The 18,031-nt window shown below is 45.1% G+C and overlaps 1 long non-coding RNA gene across 1 annotated transcript; it reads left to right on the top strand.

Annotated features, from left to right (window-relative positions):
• Positions 1–5,667: 5,667 nt before the first annotated feature.
• On the top strand, positions 5,668–8,471 carry LOC309366249. Its single transcript, XR_014166610.1, has 2 exons — positions 5,668–5,745; positions 8,236–8,471. It is a non-coding gene; the product is annotated as an uncharacterized lncRNA (long non-coding RNA).
• The last annotated feature ends 9,560 nt before the right edge of the window (positions 8,472–18,031 follow it).

Genomic DNA, 18,031 nt, shown 5'->3' with positions numbered 1-18,031 from the left:
TCCAGAGCACCATCTGGATCTGTAGCTGGTTGACAGACTGAACTCAAAGAGGACTCATTAATGGTTCCTCGTCATCCTGGAAAAAAGTGACCAGTGGGGTGCCACAGGGTTCTGCCCTGGGCCTGTTGTTGTTCAACATCTTTATGAATGACTTGGATGAAGGAATTGAGGGGATGTTCATTAGATTTGCTAATGACACCAAACTGGGAGGGGTAGCTAATGCAGCAGAAAACAGAATCAGAATTCAAAATGACCTTAACAGATTGGAGAACTGGGCTCAAGCTAACAAATCATGAGAGCTTGCAGGGCAGCAGCTGAAGAAAAAGGGTTTCTTGTGTGTGTTTCTTGTGGCTGATTAGCTGCTCTCCCTGTGCAAAGGTCAGAGGGGGCAGGGTTTCTGTTGAGGCAGGTGATTAGCTGTGGGAGGAGCTTATCAGAGCTTGCAGGGCAGTTTGATCCATCTTTTAGATTTAGGGGAGCTAGTCTCAAACGTTTGTTAGGAGAGACCTAGGTTTTTTGGGGGGGATTTATTTGTCCTGTCTTCACGCTTTTTATGATGGAGGACCGCTGTAGCCACCCCCAACGACACGTTCTCAAGATGGAGGGTGAGGGAACAGCTGCAGTCGCCTGCGGTTCCTGCGCAATGTTTGCCATCTTGCCAAAGGTTGCAGGCAGCTTTACCTGCAGCAATTGCATGTTGATTGCCCTCTTAAAAGACAAAGTCCAGCAACTGGAGGAACGTGTAGCTACGCTCCAAAGAATTAGAGAGCTGGAGCTCTTCTTGGAAGCAACAGAGCACACCGTCTCCACCAAAGAGGAGACAGGTGACTCCCCTGAGAAGGAGGCTAGTTCACCAACACAGGAGCCAGATATATGGGGAAACGTGACTCAAAGAAGTAGGAGGCCCAGGGTTCGCTCTGATTGTTTAGAAATACACAATCGCTTTGAGGTCCTCTCCCCTAGCATGGAAGACGAAGAGCAGACTCCATTTGAGGATCTCTCCCTCATTACAGTCGATCAGGTATATGAAGACGAGCAGCAAAGTCAGTCCTCAGGGAATGTGCAGGCGACTTTGGAACGGACAGCTCACGGAAGAACCCCGACCAGACCTAAGAGGAGGCGTGTAGTGGTGATAGGGGATTCCCTACTGAAGGGAACAGAAGCAGTGACCTGTGGGCCTGACAAGATGTCTCGGGAAGTGTGCTGTCTCCCCGGGGCTAAGATCCAAGATGTAACTGAACGACTGCAAGGAATCATAAAACCCACTGACAAATACCCCTTCCTCTTGGTTCATGTGGGAACCAATGACACTGCAAGCAATAGCCTCCAGAAGATCAAAAGAGATTACGAGGCTCTGGGCAGGAAATTGAAGCAATTAAATGCACAAATTGTCATCTCATCTGTCCTCCCAGTTGAACGACGTGGCCCAGGGAGAGAGGGGAAAATAGTGGAAGTGAACAACTGGCTTCGCAAATGGTGTAAACAGGAACGGTTTGGATTCTTAGATCACGGACTGCAGTTTCTTGAAGATGGACTTCTGGCAAGCGATGGGCTGCACCTCACAATGGTTGGGAGGAATGTTTTTGCAAAAAAACGCAGAAACCTCATCAGGAGGGCTTTAAACTGACTAATGTGGGGGAGGGAGACAGTGCTCCTGAAGCTAGGAGTCTATCAATTGATGAAGATGATCATCTAAATGTCATAGACCGAATGGAGCAAACAGCACGCAGACCTAGTGGTGGGAGGAAAAAATCCTTAAATAAAAGACACGGGGGAATGATTAATAGACTTCAATGTCTGTACACTAATGCGCAAAGCATGGGAAATAAACAAGATGAGCTTGAGCTCTTGGTACAGCAAACTAAATATGACATAATAGGCATCACTGAAACCTGGTGGGATAAGTCCCACGATTGGAATGTAGTAATGGAGGGATACAATCTATTTCAGAGAAACAGACCAGGCAAGAAAGGAGGATGTCAGAGCCCCTGACAGAGGAGGAGTGGCGTTATATGTCAGGGATGCATATACCTGTGAAGAGATCTAAGATTTAGAACCTCAAAGCCAAAGTGAGAGCATTTGGGTCAAAATTAAGGGAGAGAAGAATAACAGGGACCTCATTGTGGGAGTTTACTATAGATCCCCAAGCCAAACAGAGGACATAGATGATGCCTTCCTGGAACAGATGGCCAAGCATGCAAAAGGAAGGGAGATAGTAGTAATGGAGGACTTCAATTACCCGGATATTTGTTGGATGTCAAACTCAGCCAAGAGCATAAGGTCAAACAGATTCCTCACTGGCCTTGCAGAAAACTTCATTGTCCAGAAAGTGGGAGAAGCAACAAGAGGAACAGCCATTTTAGATCTGGTCCTAACCAATGTTGATGACTTGGTTAGTGGGGTAGAAGTGGAAGGATCATTAGGCGCGAGTGATCATGCTCTTCTGAAGTTTACTATACAGCGGAAAGGAGCAGCCAAGCATACTAGGACTCAATTTCTTGACTTTAAGAAAGCTGACTTCATAAAACTTAGGGAAGTGCTGGGTGAGATCCCATGGGCAGTAATACTAAAAAGAAAGGGAGTTCATGATGGCTGGGAGTTTGTTAAGAGGGAGGTGGTAAAAGCACAACTTCAGGCAATACCAATGAGACGGAAACATGGAAGGTGCTTAAAGAAGCCAGGCTGGCTATCTAAAGAACTTTTAACTGAGTTAAGATTAAAAAAGGATGTGTACAAAAAATGGAAAAGGGGGGAAACCACCAAAGAGGAATTCAAACAAATAGCCAGCACGTGTAGACCCAAAGTCAGAAAAGCTAAAGCACAGAATGAACTCAGGCTTGCCAAAGAGGTTAAAAGCAACAAAAAAAAGGCTTTTATGGGTATGTTCGTAGCAAACTAAATATGACATAATAGGCATCACTGAAACCTGGTGGGATAAGTCCCACGATTGGAATGTAGTAATGGAGGGATACAATCTATTTCAGAGAAACAGACCAGGCAAGAAAGGAGGATGTCAGAGCCCCTGACAGAGGAGGAGTGGCGTTATATGTCAGGGATGCATATACCTGTGAAGAGATCTAAGATTTAGAACCTCAAAGCCAAAGTGAGAGCATTTGGGTCAAAATTAAGGGAGAGAAGAATAACAGGGACCTCATTGTGGGAGTTTACTATAGATCCCCAAGCCAAACAGAGGACATAGATGATGCCTTCCTGGAACAGATGGCCAAGCATGCAAAAGGAAGGGAGATAGTAGTAATGGAGGACTTCAATTACCCGGATATTTGTTGGATGTCAAACTCAGCCAAGAGCATAAGGTCAAACAGATTCCTCAATACTTGGCTAGTCTAGATGTATTCAAGGGACACAGGTGGCGCTGTGGGTTAAAGCCTCAGAGCCTAGGACTTGCTGATCGAAAGGTCGGCGGTTCGAATCCCTGCTGCGGGGTGCGCTCCCGCTGCTCGGTCCCAGCGCCTGCCAACCTAGCAGTTCGAAAGCACATCTGGGTGCAAGTAGATAAATAGGGACCGTTTACCTTACCAGCGGGAAGGTAAACGGCGTTTCCGTGTGCAGCTCTGGCTCGCCAGAGCAGCGATGTCACACTGGCCATGTGACCCGGAAGTGTCTCCGGACAGCGCTGGCCCCTGGCCTCTTAAGTGAGATGGGCGCACAACCCCAGAGTCTGTCAAGACTGGCCCGTACGGGCAGGGGTACCTTTACCTTTACCTCGTAGCAAAAGGAAGAACAAAGAAACAGTGGGGTCACTCAGAGGAGAAGATGGTGAAATGCAAACAGGGGACACAGAATGGGCTGAACTCCTCAATGCCTTCTTTGCCTCAGTCGTCTCCGATAAATAAAACAATGCCCGACCTGAAGAATTTGGAGCAAATGATTCAGCAGAGGAAACACAGCCCAGAATAACTAAGGAGATAGTACAAGAATACTTGGCTAGTCTAGATGTATTCAAGTCTCCAGGGCCAGATGAACTGCATCCAAGAGTATTAAAAGAACTGGCAGATGTGATCTCAGATTTTTGACAGAATTACACGCCTGGTAGATGAAGTCAACGCAGTGGATGTAGCCTACCTTGATTTCAGCAAGGCATTTGACAAGGTGCCCCATGATATTCTTGTAAAGAAGCTGGTAAAATGCGGTCTTGACTATGCTACCACTCAGTGGATTTTTAACTGGCTGACTGACCGAACCCAAAGGGTGCTCATCAATGGTTCCTCTTCATCCTGGAGAAGAGTGACTAGTGGGGTCCATCAACGACTTGGATGATGGACTCAAGGGCATCCTGATCAAATGTGCAGATGACACCAAACTGGGAGGGGTGGCTAACACCCCAGAGGACAGGATCACACTTCAAAACAACCTTGACAGATTAGAGAACTGGGCCAAAACAAACAAGATGAAATTTAACAGGGAGAAATGTAAAGTATTGCACTTGGGCAAAAAAAATGAGAGGCACAAATACAAGATGGGAGCTGGGCATGTTTAGCTTGGAGAAGAGGAGGTTAAGGGGTGATATGATAGCCATGTTCAAATATATAAAAGGATGTCACATAGAGGAGGGAGAAAGGTTGTTTTCGGCTGCTCCAGAGAAGCGGACACGGAGCAATGGATCCAAACTACAAGAAAGAAGATTCCACCTAAACATTAGGAAGAACTTCCTGACAGTAAGAGCTGTTTGACAGTGGAATTTGCTGCCAAGGAGTGTGGTGGAGTCTCCTTCTTTGGAAGTCTTTAAGCAGAGGCTTGACAGCCATATGTCAGGAGTGCTCTGATGGTGTTTCCTGCTTGGCAGGGGGTTGGACTCGATGGCCCTTGTGGTCTCTTCCAACTCTATGATTCTTTGATTCTATGAAATTGAATTTCAATAGGGGCGAATGTAAGGTTTGGCTCTTATTCCTGAAACTCATTGAAATATAATTTTATTAGAATACTTTTTGCAATTACTTCAGCCAATGTAACTTTACTGCAGAAGGCTCTAATCCGGGGGGGGGGTGCATCACAGAATGGTCTGGGCCATTGCAGCCGTATTAGAATTGGTGGCATTTTCAGGGTTAAGTTGCTCCACACCAACATTTCGTAAGCATCATGTTACCTGTGCGGATGCAGAAGACAAGTGCATGCTTCCCCTCCCCGCTTACTGCTGGTTTTTCTCTTGGGTTTGCCAGGCCTCCTCCCACTCTTCCCCTGGGCAAGAGGACTTGGTTTGCTTGACTTGTCCTTGCCCGCCCTCTGATGCATACTAAGGGCAGGAGCAGAATCCAAAGCAGGCTTGCTGCTCTTTTGTATTATATTGCTATACGGAAATTTAGGGTTGGCTTTTACAGCCCAACTCCCCAAGGGACTCAGAGTCAGTAAAATTCTAATATTTGCAAGAACATTATCTGTGTGAATGAATTTGAAAAATCTAATTTTAAAATGTATATATAAAAAGATAATGCTTGCTGGTTGCAGTATCCTGGACAGCCAGTTTTTTCAGGGAACATTTCCTAATTTTGAAGAGTGAAAGGCTATGCACCTTAAAATTATTATAACAATATAGCCACGGAAAGGCATTTTCTGGAAACCTGGGGCAGCTCCATCGTCTTGGCTGCCATCACTTCACTTGCCATGGCTTGGCCCTCTGCAGCCATCACACAGGAAGCCACATTCTGGTGGCAGCCAAAAGGCAAAAAGAAGCAAAGGCCCAAATTGTCCCTTTTTACCGTGGCTTGTAAAAACTTTGAGACTACAGTGGTGCCCCGCAAGACGAATGCCTCGCAAGACGAAAAACTCCCTAGACGAAAGGGTTTTTCGGTTTTTGCGTCGCTTCGCTAGACGAATTTCTCTATGGGCGTGCCTCGCAAGACGAAAACGTCTTGCGACTTTGTTTCCTTTGTCTTAAAACCGTTCAAACCAAGGGTGCTTTGCTTGAACAGCTGCAGTTGCGACTTGACTTCGAGGAGCAACTGTTAGCACGCGGTTTGGTAGCCTTTTCTCAGACTTTGCTCATTTTTGAAGCTTTTCCAAAACTTTTCCAGAACTTATTTTGCATCCATTTGGTAAGTTAAACTTTTAAAACTTTTTGGGGGGTTTTTGGATTTTGGGTTGGGGTGTTTGGGATTCAAGGACTTAGTGTTGGGGGGGGTTAAGAGAATCTGGGAACTTGTGGGTTTTTTTGAATTTTTTTGATTTTTTTGTGACCCTGCGGGAATTTTGGAAGGACCACTTCGACATCGTCACCTGCTTGAAGATGATCACCACGGCCTGGAACGGGATCAGCCAGAGAAATTTGAATTGCGCTTGGCGCAGTCTGTGGCCAGACTGTGTGGCACCAAGTGACTCTGATGCACCAGAGTCAACAGTGGTGCAGGACATTGTTGCCTTGGGGAGGACCATGGGACTGGAGGTCACAGAGGAGGACATCAGCGAGCTGGTGGAGGAGCACGACCACGAGCTGACCACCCAGGAGCTGGTCGAACTGCAGGCAGAGGCTGCGCAGGAGTGGGCCTCGCTGGAAGAGGAGGAAGCAACTGAGGAACGGCTGTCCTCCAAAGAACTGAGGGACATTTGCCAGAAGTTGAAGGAGGTGCAGGCTTTTGCACAGCGGCACCACCCTGACAAGGACCTGGCACATGACCTTGGGAACACTTTTGATATGAGGGTCATGTCGCCTTTCAGGGAGGTGCTGAAAAGGCGGATGAAGCAGCAGACCATGGACAGGTTCTTCAGCAGGAAGCAAAGAGTGGAAGAGGAGCCTTCTTCGAGTGGTCCCCCAGAGTCTTAGAAAATGTACGGTATACTTTGTTGATTTTTAAATGTTTTTCTGTCATGTTTAGAAACTTAATTTATTTTTCCTTCAATTTTTGAACTGATCTTTACAGTATGTGTGACTTTAAAGAGCAGTTAATAAACTCTTGTTGTACCAAATTTGGCTTTGTTTGGACTTTTTTTGACCATAGGAACGCATTAATTGATTTTCAATGCATTCCTATGGGATTTTGTGCTTCGCAAGACGAAAAATTCGCTAGACGAAAAAACTCGCGGAACGAATTAATTTCGTCTTGCGAGGCACCACTGTATTCAGAATGTCTCACTTGAGGGGGGCCACTAGGGGGCGCATTGGAAGATGGCCAACAATACCATCTCTCCGACCCACACGGGGTAATTAAGAGGCTGTTATGGGAGTAGGCAGCCTTCCTTGTTGCCCCAAGGAAATGGGGAACACTGCCCTTGCCTGCTGTACCCATAAATCACCCCCTAATTCGAAAGAAGGGGGTGAGGGCCCTAGGCAGAATGCCTCCGTGTGGACCTTGGCTCTCCTGGACGCTGTCTCTGATCGCGCACTAGTTGCAGCAATTTGGAATAATTAATTACAAAAGAAGCAAATGCACATATTTCAAGTGAAGAAGGGGAGTTAAGACTGCTAATTTAAGTGACCTCTGCGAAAGAAGACGACGGGTTGGAGAAACAGGAATATTTTACGATGAAGATACACCAAAGGCTGGGTATGTTGACAACGGGGCTGAATGGGGGGGGGAACCTTTTTTACTTTCCTTCTATGTGATTTACAAGACCCCCTCCTCATTAGAACCGTAGGTTGAACTGACCCAAGCAGGATGATTAAGGTCTGTGTGGAGATAAACTTTAACCAAAAGTATGCTTTATGGAGACAGAGAAGCAATAAGAGCTTTTGGGAATGGCGCAGCAATTAATTCGGAGTCGCCATCTTGCCAAAGGATTTATAGCCGGGAAGAAGAACGGATTTGTTTTCAGACTGCATTCCTAGTGAATCTCCTCAGAGGTTTTGAGAAAGGAGGCAGATTGGTGAAGATTAATGACTCTAAGACTGTTTTGATGTATGGAAGTGATGTTATATGGAAAACGTCTGGATATGGCTACTGGATAAAAAAAATAATATCCACGCAGGATTACAAACTGTTCTAACCAGCTTGCGGAGACTATCAGAGGTCACAAAGAGAAAGGAAAAATATATGAAAATAACAAGAGATGTGGAAAAATAAGAAGAAAGGACTGGATAGTACTGTGAACATCATAAGGTTAGATTTGTGGACATTAAAACAGCAGTAAGAAGCAAGAAGTTGATTGGATCCCTTCGGAACTTGAAATATGGGTACCCCCAGCAAAAATTTAAACATCGGCTGTGTAATTTGGAATTTATGTAATTTGGTTTGATTTGATGTGATTGGTCGGTTAATAAAAAATTATTCTTAAAAACAACAACAGAATGTCTCACTTGATGAGAGTATTTACACTTCACGGATTGTGAAGAGAAACTTGAACAGAAGCAATTATGGCCCTTCTCCCCCCAAAACCCCCATATATCCATTTTAGGAAAGTACAGATTGTCACAAGTTAAGTATTACCTTCAAATATGTCCTCCTCTGTGTTTTGATGTATATTGTGTATTTGAAATTTTAAAAAGTAACACTGTATTCACCTGAACATAAGCAGCCCCCAAATTATTATTGTTGCTGTTGTTTTATTATTACAGCTATTATTAACTATATAGCACCGTCTGGGTAAAAAGGTAAAGGTAAAGGACCCCTGGACGGTTAAGTCCACTCAAAGGCAACTATGGGGTGTGGCGCTCCTCGCGTTCCAGGGCAAGGGAGCCAGCGTTTGTCTGCACACAGCTTTCCAGGTCATGTGGCCAGCAGGACTAAACTGCTTCTGGCGCAACGGGACACCATGATGGAAGCCAGAGCACACGGAAACACCACTTACCTTCCAGCAGCAACTGTACCTATTTTTCTACATGCAGTGGTGTGCTTTCGAACTGCTAGGTTGGCAGGAGCTGGGACAGAGCAACGGGAGCTCACTCTGTCCCAAGGATTCGAACTGCTGACCTTCTGATCAGCAAGCCCAAGAGGCTCTGTGGTTTAGACCACAGCACCACCCGCATCCCATTCTGTCTGTGTACATGGTACTGTGCACAATCAAAATAAGAATTCTACTCTAAAGGACATACAATCTAAAATGAGGCAATAAAAAATAATGCAATAAAAATCAATAGTATATCAGGTATAGTAAAAGAGCCACGTGCAACTGGAACCCTTCCTGGGACAGAGCCAGCAGGGATTTCCTGGCTGAGAGTGGATCCACAGTGTGACCCCAGACTGAGTGGTGGATCCCATCAACACCGGAGGGAGAAACAAGCACAAGCTCAAAATACAGTCTGAAGTCTCCCAAATGTTTCCCTTATCCAAAGTGCAAATTATATTTTGGGTCAACATAGAAACTACATGTTTTCTTGGAGAGGGATGTAGGAGAAAGTTTTATTTTTAGTGTAGAAACAAGGACACAAATTTATGGTCATAGTTAAGTATACCAAATGGCAGGGAAAGATGTTTTCAGTTATAAATCCTAAACTATTTACTTACCAAGCTCAATAGGGCTTATTCTGTGTTAGGTGTGTTTGAGACTGAAACCTAAATTTAAAAGGATGCTTACTCAGAGCATCACTTCATTGGAGCTTATTTCTAAATATGTATGTTTAGTATTGCAGCATGCTGCTCATTTTCCAACAACAAATATCAGGCCACTGTGATGGAGGCACTGTTATACGGTGGTTCCGCTCCTTCCTCCTGGGCCGTGTCCAGAAAGTGGTGTTGGGGGATGAGTGTTCAGACCCCTGGGCTCTCACTTGTGGGGTGCCTCAGGGTTCCGTCCTCTCCCCCATGCTTTTTAATATCTATATGAAACCGCTGGGAGAGATCATCAGGGGGTTTGGGCTGGGTGTTCATCAGTATGCAGATGACACCCAGCTCTACCTCTCCTTTAAATCAGAACCAGTGAAGGCGGTGAAGGTCCTGTGTGAGTGTCTGGAGGCGGTTGGAGGATGGCTAACAGATTGATGTTGAATCCTGACAAGTACTGTTTTTGGGGGATGGGGCGGGCGGGTGTGGGAGACTCCCTGGTCCTGAATGGGGTAACTGTGCCCCTGAAGGACCAGGTGTGCAGCCTGGGAGTCATTCTGGACTCACAGCTGTCCATGGAGGCACAGGTTAATTCTGTGTCCAGGGCAGCTGTCTACCAGCTCCACCTGGTACGCAGGAGGAGACCCTACCTGCCCGCAGACTGTCTCGCCAGAGTGGTGCATGCTCTAGTTATCTCCCGCTTGGACTACTGCAATGCGCTCTACGTGGGGCTACCTTTGAAGGTGACTCGGAAACTACAACTAATCCAGAATGCGGCAGCTAGACTGGTGACTGGGAGTGGCCGCCGGGACCACATAACATCGGTCCTGAGAGAGATCTGCATTGGCTTCCAGTATGTTTCTGAGCTCAATTCAAACTGTTGGTGCGGACCTTTAAATCACTAAACTGCCTCGGTCCTGTATACCTGAAGGAGCGTCTCCACCCCCATCGTTCTGCCCGGACACTGAGATCCAGCGCCGAGGGCCTTCTGGCGGTTCCCTCATTGCGAGAAGTGAAGTTACAGGGAACCAGACAGAGGGCCTTCTCAGTAGTGGCACCCACCCTGTGGGACACCCTCCCTTCAGATGTGAAGGAAATAAGCAGCTATCCTATCTTTAAAAGACATCTGAAGGCAGCCCTGTTTAGGGAAGTGTTTAATATTTAACTCTGTACTGTTTTTAACACTTGACTGGGAGCCAGATGGGCGGGGTATAAATAATAAATTATTATTATATTATTATTATCCGAGGAGATAGCATTGTCTTTTCCACACACCTTAGGCAAAGTGAGGAGAAGCAGAGGTGAGAACACCTTCTTCCTCTGCCAGTCTATGTGCTCTATATTTATTTATTTCTATTATTAATAATAATTATCTGATTTGTAGTAAGTGTGCTGTTGATTATGACTACACCGTCCACACATTCTACTATATTAGCTGCCCATGCTTTTTGGCTCTCTGTCTTCATTTTGCATTGGAAATTCAGAACAAACATGGAAACCTTATTTACAAGAGCAGCATGCACACACACGTCCATTGCCTTTAGCACAGACTTTAGAGTAAAATGTCAATTTATTTTGCATTAGCTTCCTGTGTTGGTCTCTGGTTTAGGAGCGCTGATGTTTGGTGCAGCTGTGTATTGGTGCACATCAAAGCTGCCTCTCTGCCTGATGCAGGTACAGACAAGAGTCAGCTGACACCCAGAACATTCCTGGCTCTTGTGGCCACCTGTGCAAAATACTGTTAGCTCAGCCTCCCTCCAAACTAGAATGGAAGAAGTGGCAGAATGAGGAAGTGTTTCATTTCCATACTGGCAAAATGTCACTCAGCTGCAGTGACATTTTCTTCTGTTCTCCTGCTCTGCAGCCATGTCACTCATGCCAGCTAAAATAACACTAGAAACCCTCTGGCTGTGGTTGCTGGTCTGGCAGTCGGGGGAGGGGAGGTGTGTGTGGTTCTTCCTCCTGATGCTTTGTTCAGCATCAGCTATTTTGAGTTCAGGTAGTAGTTGTATTTTCGCCCCAAATTGAAAGCATCCACTAATGAGCATCACATTTCTTCAGAACAAATATGTCAATTCTCAAACCCAAAATGTTGACTACTATATTTTCTGTGGTTAATGGAAAAGGCTCCAGAACTGATGAAAGTTGGTTTCAGCTTTGGAATTTGAGTAGCATTCCCCCTACCTCATTTTAATCTAAAATGGCATTCAGAGAGAAAAGTGAGAAGCAGAGGACAGCTTTTCCTGCGCCCTCCCTTCTCTCTCCTCCATCCCTCCTCTGGGAGTACTTTCTTGGTTAACTAATAGATTGTCGTTTTATTATATTTTCTCAATAAAACTAAAATGTCCCAGGAAATCCCAATCTTGCCTGTATTGCTGCTCCATGTGCTTTACTAGGACAATTTGCTATGTGAACAATTTGCTGTCCAGTGTTACGGCTGCTCTCCTCCTCTGGGGTGTTTTGGTTTCTGGGCCATTGAATAAAGGCACGGTTGCCCTCCAGCAGAGCAGAGCCAGAATCTTAGTGGGAAACAGATCCCTATACATATTTTAAACGAATTCCCCCAATTAGCTGTGTTCCAGAAAGCTTTATTCGCTGAGCGTGGAGTGGTCTGCAGTTGTGTGAAGAGATGTGTGCCACCTATCCTGGCCAAGGAGAATTCCTGTGTGTCTCAACACAGGTTAGTTGAGAGTGTTTGATGCCAGGTGGGGGGGCAGATAGGGCAACATGGCTCCTCTCAGGGCAGTGCAGAGATGAGGCGGAGCCCATCCTAGGCTCCGCCCACTGCACTATGCTCCCCATGCCTTGCACCTGCCCCTTTCCCTCTCCGGATCAGGCAGCCATGCTCAGGGTTCAAAATGCTGGTGGGTCATGCTGCTGCCTTGCTTGCGCCACCCCAATGACCACTTCAGGACTCAAGGCAGACTTGTCCCTCTTTCCTTTTGGGCTTCCTAGAAACATTTTTAAATTGTTGGAGTGCTGTGGCTTTGCATGTGGAATGGATGGTGCTTTGCCGTGATTTTGGGGAGTAACTTTTAGGAATTTTGAGGAACTAGGAAAAATGGGGGGAAATTGAAGAAACAAAAGAGCAACAGGCTCCTCAACTCCCTTCTAAAGGAGAGCTCTAGTTTGCTCAATTGTTGGGTGTTTAAAAAGAGGACTTAACCCTAGCAGCTAGAGTGTTTTAAAGGAGAAAATCCTATTAACCTTTCCAAAATAAATGCTTGAAAATTATTGTGCTAAGTTTAAGCCATCAGGTCAGGGAAAGGATGCCCCTGAATTTTGGACTTTATATACCTGGACATATACCTGAACATATACCTGGACCTGCATGAAATGTTGCTTGAACCGCCCCCCCCCCCTCTCTCTCTCTCTCTGTGTGTGTGTGTGTAAGCAGGAGCAACCTCAGAACAGAAAAGCTGAGCTTAGCTACCTACTCATGATTCAGATGTTGTCTATAAACTTGCTACTAAAAGCCAATTGACTAGGTGAGTACAGCTCACAGGTTGTAGAAGGGGCTGTGGCTTTGGAAAAGGAAGCCTGTAGGCACTTAGTGCACCCACTTACCTTGTAAGAGGGCCTTTGGGTTTATCTGGTTCTTACTGAGCTTGGCAACATCTATTAGCACAACTGTTAAGCAAAAGTGACACATTTACCTCCTTCCATTTCCTTTTATTCAGTTTTTGACATCATACTGTCTTGTGGCATTAGGAAACATGGAAGGAAGTGAACTGGAAGTCAAAAACGGTTTTGTTCACTTGAGCACTGCACTTCAGGATGCTACTCACTTTATATGGCCACACTATGAAAGGGGAGCGTTGGATCTCACTCCTAATCTGACAATTAGGGAAGATAAACGTGCAGGGAAACATTTAGAAAAGAACAAAAGACTGAGTATTGAAACATACAGGGGTTTATCTTATTATACAATTTTACAGAGGAGATTTAGGAAGATCCTTTTTTAAAAAAACCAGGTTATGTTGCAAATGTGTGTAGATTGCATGCAGAAAATGCCCCTGGGAGCTGAGGGGAAGGACCCTTCCTCAGGCTTGGCTGGCTAGTGTGGTAAAATGTATTTCTGGCAATACTTTGCACAACAGGCAGAATCGCTTGAAAGCTTGCTGTTCATTTTCTGTTTGATTAATGTGGACTTTTAAAAAGTGCTTTGTGTCTTACAAGTCTTTTTTTAGGCTTGCAGAATAGGGCTTAGGATCAGTGGAGTGACTGAGTTAATGCATGTAACTCTGTCTTGCCAAATGCAAATAAACAGAAAGCTTGTGCTTGTTTGAGGGGCTCTTCCCCACCCCCCCACCCCCCCACCCCCCGGGTAACTGACTTCATACAAAGATAGACAAGAACACTTTGGCTTGATTGTAGCTAATATTTGAAGACTAAATCTGACAGGTTTTTTTTAATTAATTACATAAAAGATTGGTTAGGTTAACTTATGAAGGGAGCCTATGGTCCCATCAGTCATGCCATACAAGGTCTCAGCACAACCGGGCACCTTTCTTTGCCCCAGCTGCAACAAAACATGTCTCTCCCTTATCGGTTGCAGGAGCTGCAACCATCTAACAGCTTGACCTCACCCCCAAAGGCACACACCTCCACTGTCTCCCAAAACAGACAGATACCAACCTAACCAACCAACTACCAGCAAATGAAAATAATAGATGGTTCTTTAAAAAAGCAGCTCGGTTTTTAAAGGTGCCTGGTGCAAACATCCTGGACCTATTGGTATTCAGTTTGGCTGCATTTTACCACACCTGCAAATTCCATCCAATTCTGACATAAAGAGGAAAAGCTGCTCTCAGATTTTCTTGTAACAGTGAATGGGGATGCATGAAGCTTCTGTTTTTCTAAATTAGGATTTTGACTCCAAGCCAAATCAAGCTGCCTCTAAACAACCAAATTAGGCTGTTTTCCAAATCACTTAATTAAGGTTTGAACAGAAACTTGGTGCGCACCTGGTTTCAATGGCCCATCAGGTCTCCTTTCAGTAGAGACAGGTAGGGTTATAGGCAGATTACATTTTGTTAGGAGTAATGCATTAGTTTAAGCAACTCATGTAGCCTCCTATTCACTCGAGAGAGAGAGAGAGAGAGAGAGAGAGAGAGAGAGAGAGAGAAGCCCACTGGAAGTAAGCCATAAGTAGACCCAGGAAGGGTTACAATCCAAGGGAGGACCCCATGGTTCAAGTAGCCAGGCAAGAGCCATAATGGTATAAGCAAAGAAGTTGCTCTGTACCAGAGGGCAAATGGATGGGTGCCCTCCCTCACCTGGCAAGTGGTAAGAAAGACAATAGCAGGATGACGTTGTGTGAGCTGGGCTAAGAAGCCAGAGAGGGAGAGCCATGCTTGATTTCTGCTGAAATCCAAGGCTGTGACTCTGGGAGAAGCAAAACCTTCTGGGGTGTCAGTGCTGTGGGCCCCTCCATCATAGCCTCAAGTTGCATATATGTGTAAATAAACCAGATATCATAAAAATACCTGGTTTTTACCTCAAACCCCTGGAATCTCGCACTGCTTAGAGATGGGGGTGGCATGCAACACTTGCATTAAAGTACAGTGGTACCTTGGTTTGCATACGTCTTGGTTTGCATACGTCTTGGATTACAAACACATCAAACTCGGAAGTGTGTGTTTGCAACCTTTTTTTGGATTACAACCCCCCTTTTTTTTGGATTACGAACAATATTTTTTTTTGAGGCCCCATTGGCAAAAGAGCGCCTTGGGTTACAACCTGTTTTGGTTTACAAATGGACCTCCGGAGCAGATTATGCTTGTAAACCAAGGTACCACTGTACACTGGATACTGGGTACTTTGGTGTGTCACTTAACACAATCAAATGCTTAATAACACTTGGAACGTTATGGAACATGGAGCCAGAGTTCTGTGGCACATTGGAGTCTAGACTAGTAGCATCTCGTGTTAAGTCTTGGGTCAGATCTAGTTCTGATAAATTTGAATATTTCCTGTATTGGTTTCACATTTTGGTTAAAACTGTACAGGATTGCATTTAGCAGTTTAAAGTTTGCAATAATTAATTGTTAGAACTGAAGGTTTAGAATTCATAACCACAGTAGAGCAAATTGTAAAATATTAATAGGATTATGCTTCGGTGCCTAACCTAAACTATGCAAGAGGTGGATTATTAGAATTCAGAGAATAGGATTTAAAAGCATATGTCTTATTAAACATTCCTATAGCACTGATCCAAGCTTCAATAGGTGCTCAACCTGCAACGAAACAGGTTTAGGCCTGAAGGGCTAAGGAAAAGTGTCAGTGCCTTAGTGCTATGCTGTAAACATATGTAGGCAATAATGTCAGGCTGTAGAAAGCTTCTCCATCTTCCATGGTGCGGATGTTATTCCTCACAATTTGTGTCAAGGACAGGGTTGGGGCGAAATTCATTCAGTTTGCATTTTAATGCAAATCTACCTAATTCACACTTCACAAAATAGCAAAAGAACTTTGAGGTTTGCACTCTTCTGAATGTTGTGGTGCAGCTCTCCCACCCAAGTGTGTACAGAAGTGGTGAACATAAAGTACAGCGGTACCTCGGGTTAAGTACTGAATTCATTCCGGCGGTCCGTTCTTAACCTGAAACTGTTCTTAACTTGAAGCACCACTTCAGCTAATGGGGCCTCCCGCTGCCACCGGAGCACGATTTCTGTTCTCATCCTGAAGCAAAGTTCTTAACCTGAGGTACTATTTCTGGGTTAACAGAGTCCGTAACCTGAAGCATATGTAACCCAAGGTAAAGGTAAAGGTAAAGGTACCCCTGCCCGTACGGGCCAGTCTTGACAGACTCTGGGGTTGTGCGCCCATCTCACTTAAGAGGCCAGGGGCCAGCGCTGTCCGGAGACACTTCCGGGTCACGTGGCCAGCGTGACATTGCTGCTCTGGCGAGCCAGAGCCGCACACGGAAACGCCATTTACCTTCCCGCTGGTAAGCGGTCCCTATTTATCTACTTGCACCCGGAGGTGCTTTCGAACTGCTAGGTTGGCAGGCGCTGGGACCAAGCAGCGGGAGCGCACCCCGCCGCAGGGATTCGAACCGCCGACCTTTCGATCGGCAAGTCCTAGGCGCTGAGGCTTTAACCCACAGCGCCACCTGCGGCAGCATATGTAACCCAAGGTACCACTGTACAAAACTACACAGCATTGGAGGAAACTAATTGCAAAAATGACAGCATTATGCAAAATTGTGCATAAACATTCATTTATAAGGAGAAATGTGGAAGTTATAAGGAGAAAGGGATGCAGAAATGGGGCAAACTGAGATTACAGTTGGAAAACAAAAAACTGTAAGAATCCAAAACTGACAGATTCCTCCATTCCTAGTCATAGATCTGTGCCCAGAGCAAAGTCCTAGCAAGAGCCACTGAATCCCAATTTGGATTAAAAATAAACCAGATTATTCTTACAAGTGTGAAAATGGCACCAAGGAGTATAATTGCTTGAATTGCTAAAAGAAGATGATTAGTTGTGTATCTAGGACAAAATCAACAATTCAGCAAATGGAATAATTTCAGCAATACAAAACAAATAATTTAGACTTAAGTACGTAAGTACAGAGCAAAAAGCAATAGACGATGTTTTTTGGTTGTTATGTACTGAGTTGAATAGGATCCAAACTGCAGCAGTCTGATTGGTCCTAGAACAATAGGATCCAAATTGCAGCAGTCTGATTGGTCCTAGAACAATAGAATTCAGAATGCAGCAGTCTAATTGGTCCTAGAACAATGCAGCAGTATGATTGGTTGGCAGGAACCACCCAATCATGCTCCAGATATAAGTGAATCCACAACCTGATTGGCTTACAGTAGAATTCCATAATTAGCCAATCATGTGCAGCCCATTGTGTAAATAATGTATATAAAGCAGATACTTTGAGGGGACTTTCATTCATTCCTCCTCACCACTATGAGCTGAATAAAGAGCATGAAATCACTTTGCGACTCTGAGTATATTTCACTGGTGCTGGTTACAGATAGGTAGCCGTTTTGGTCTGCCATAGTCAAAACAAAACAAAAATTCCTTCCAGTAGCACCTTAAAGACCAGCTAAGTTAGTTCTTGGTATGAGCTTTCGTGTGCATGCACACTTCTTCAGATACACAGTTACAGATAGGTAGCCGTGTTGGTCTGCCATAGTCAAAACAAAAAAAATTCCTTCCAGTAGCACCTTAAAGACCAACTAAGTTAGTTCTTGGTATGAGCTTTCGTGTGCATGCACACTTCTTCAGATACACACAGTGTATCTGAAGCTCATACCAGCAGCTCATAGCAGCAGCAGCAGGGAAATGCTGGGCGGGCGATGATGGCGAGTCCTCTTCTGTGGCCTCCCGAGGCTGCTCTGTGGCTCTGCTGGCCTCACCTTTGGGAGACGTATAGAGCTATGGTGTAAGTCTCTCTGCTTTCCATATATCACCCACAACTCTGCCCCATTTCGCCTGCTCTGCAGAGGGCGCTTTGTTGGCGTAGAAGATGCAGGGCCAGAGTGCTCTGACAGCACAGCCAAAGGTTGCTTTTGCATATTTTCCATGGCAGTGGCAGATGATGATGATGATGATGATGATGATGATTATTATTATTACGC

The sequence above is a fragment of the Podarcis melisellensis genome (assembly GCF_964234715.1).
Source record: "Podarcis melisellensis genome assembly, chromosome: 3".
NCBI lineage: Eukaryota > Metazoa > Chordata > Lepidosauria > Squamata > Lacertidae > Podarcis > Podarcis melisellensis.
The sequence above is the reverse complement of the archived record's forward strand: the minus strand, read 5'-3'. Positions and strand labels throughout refer to the sequence as shown.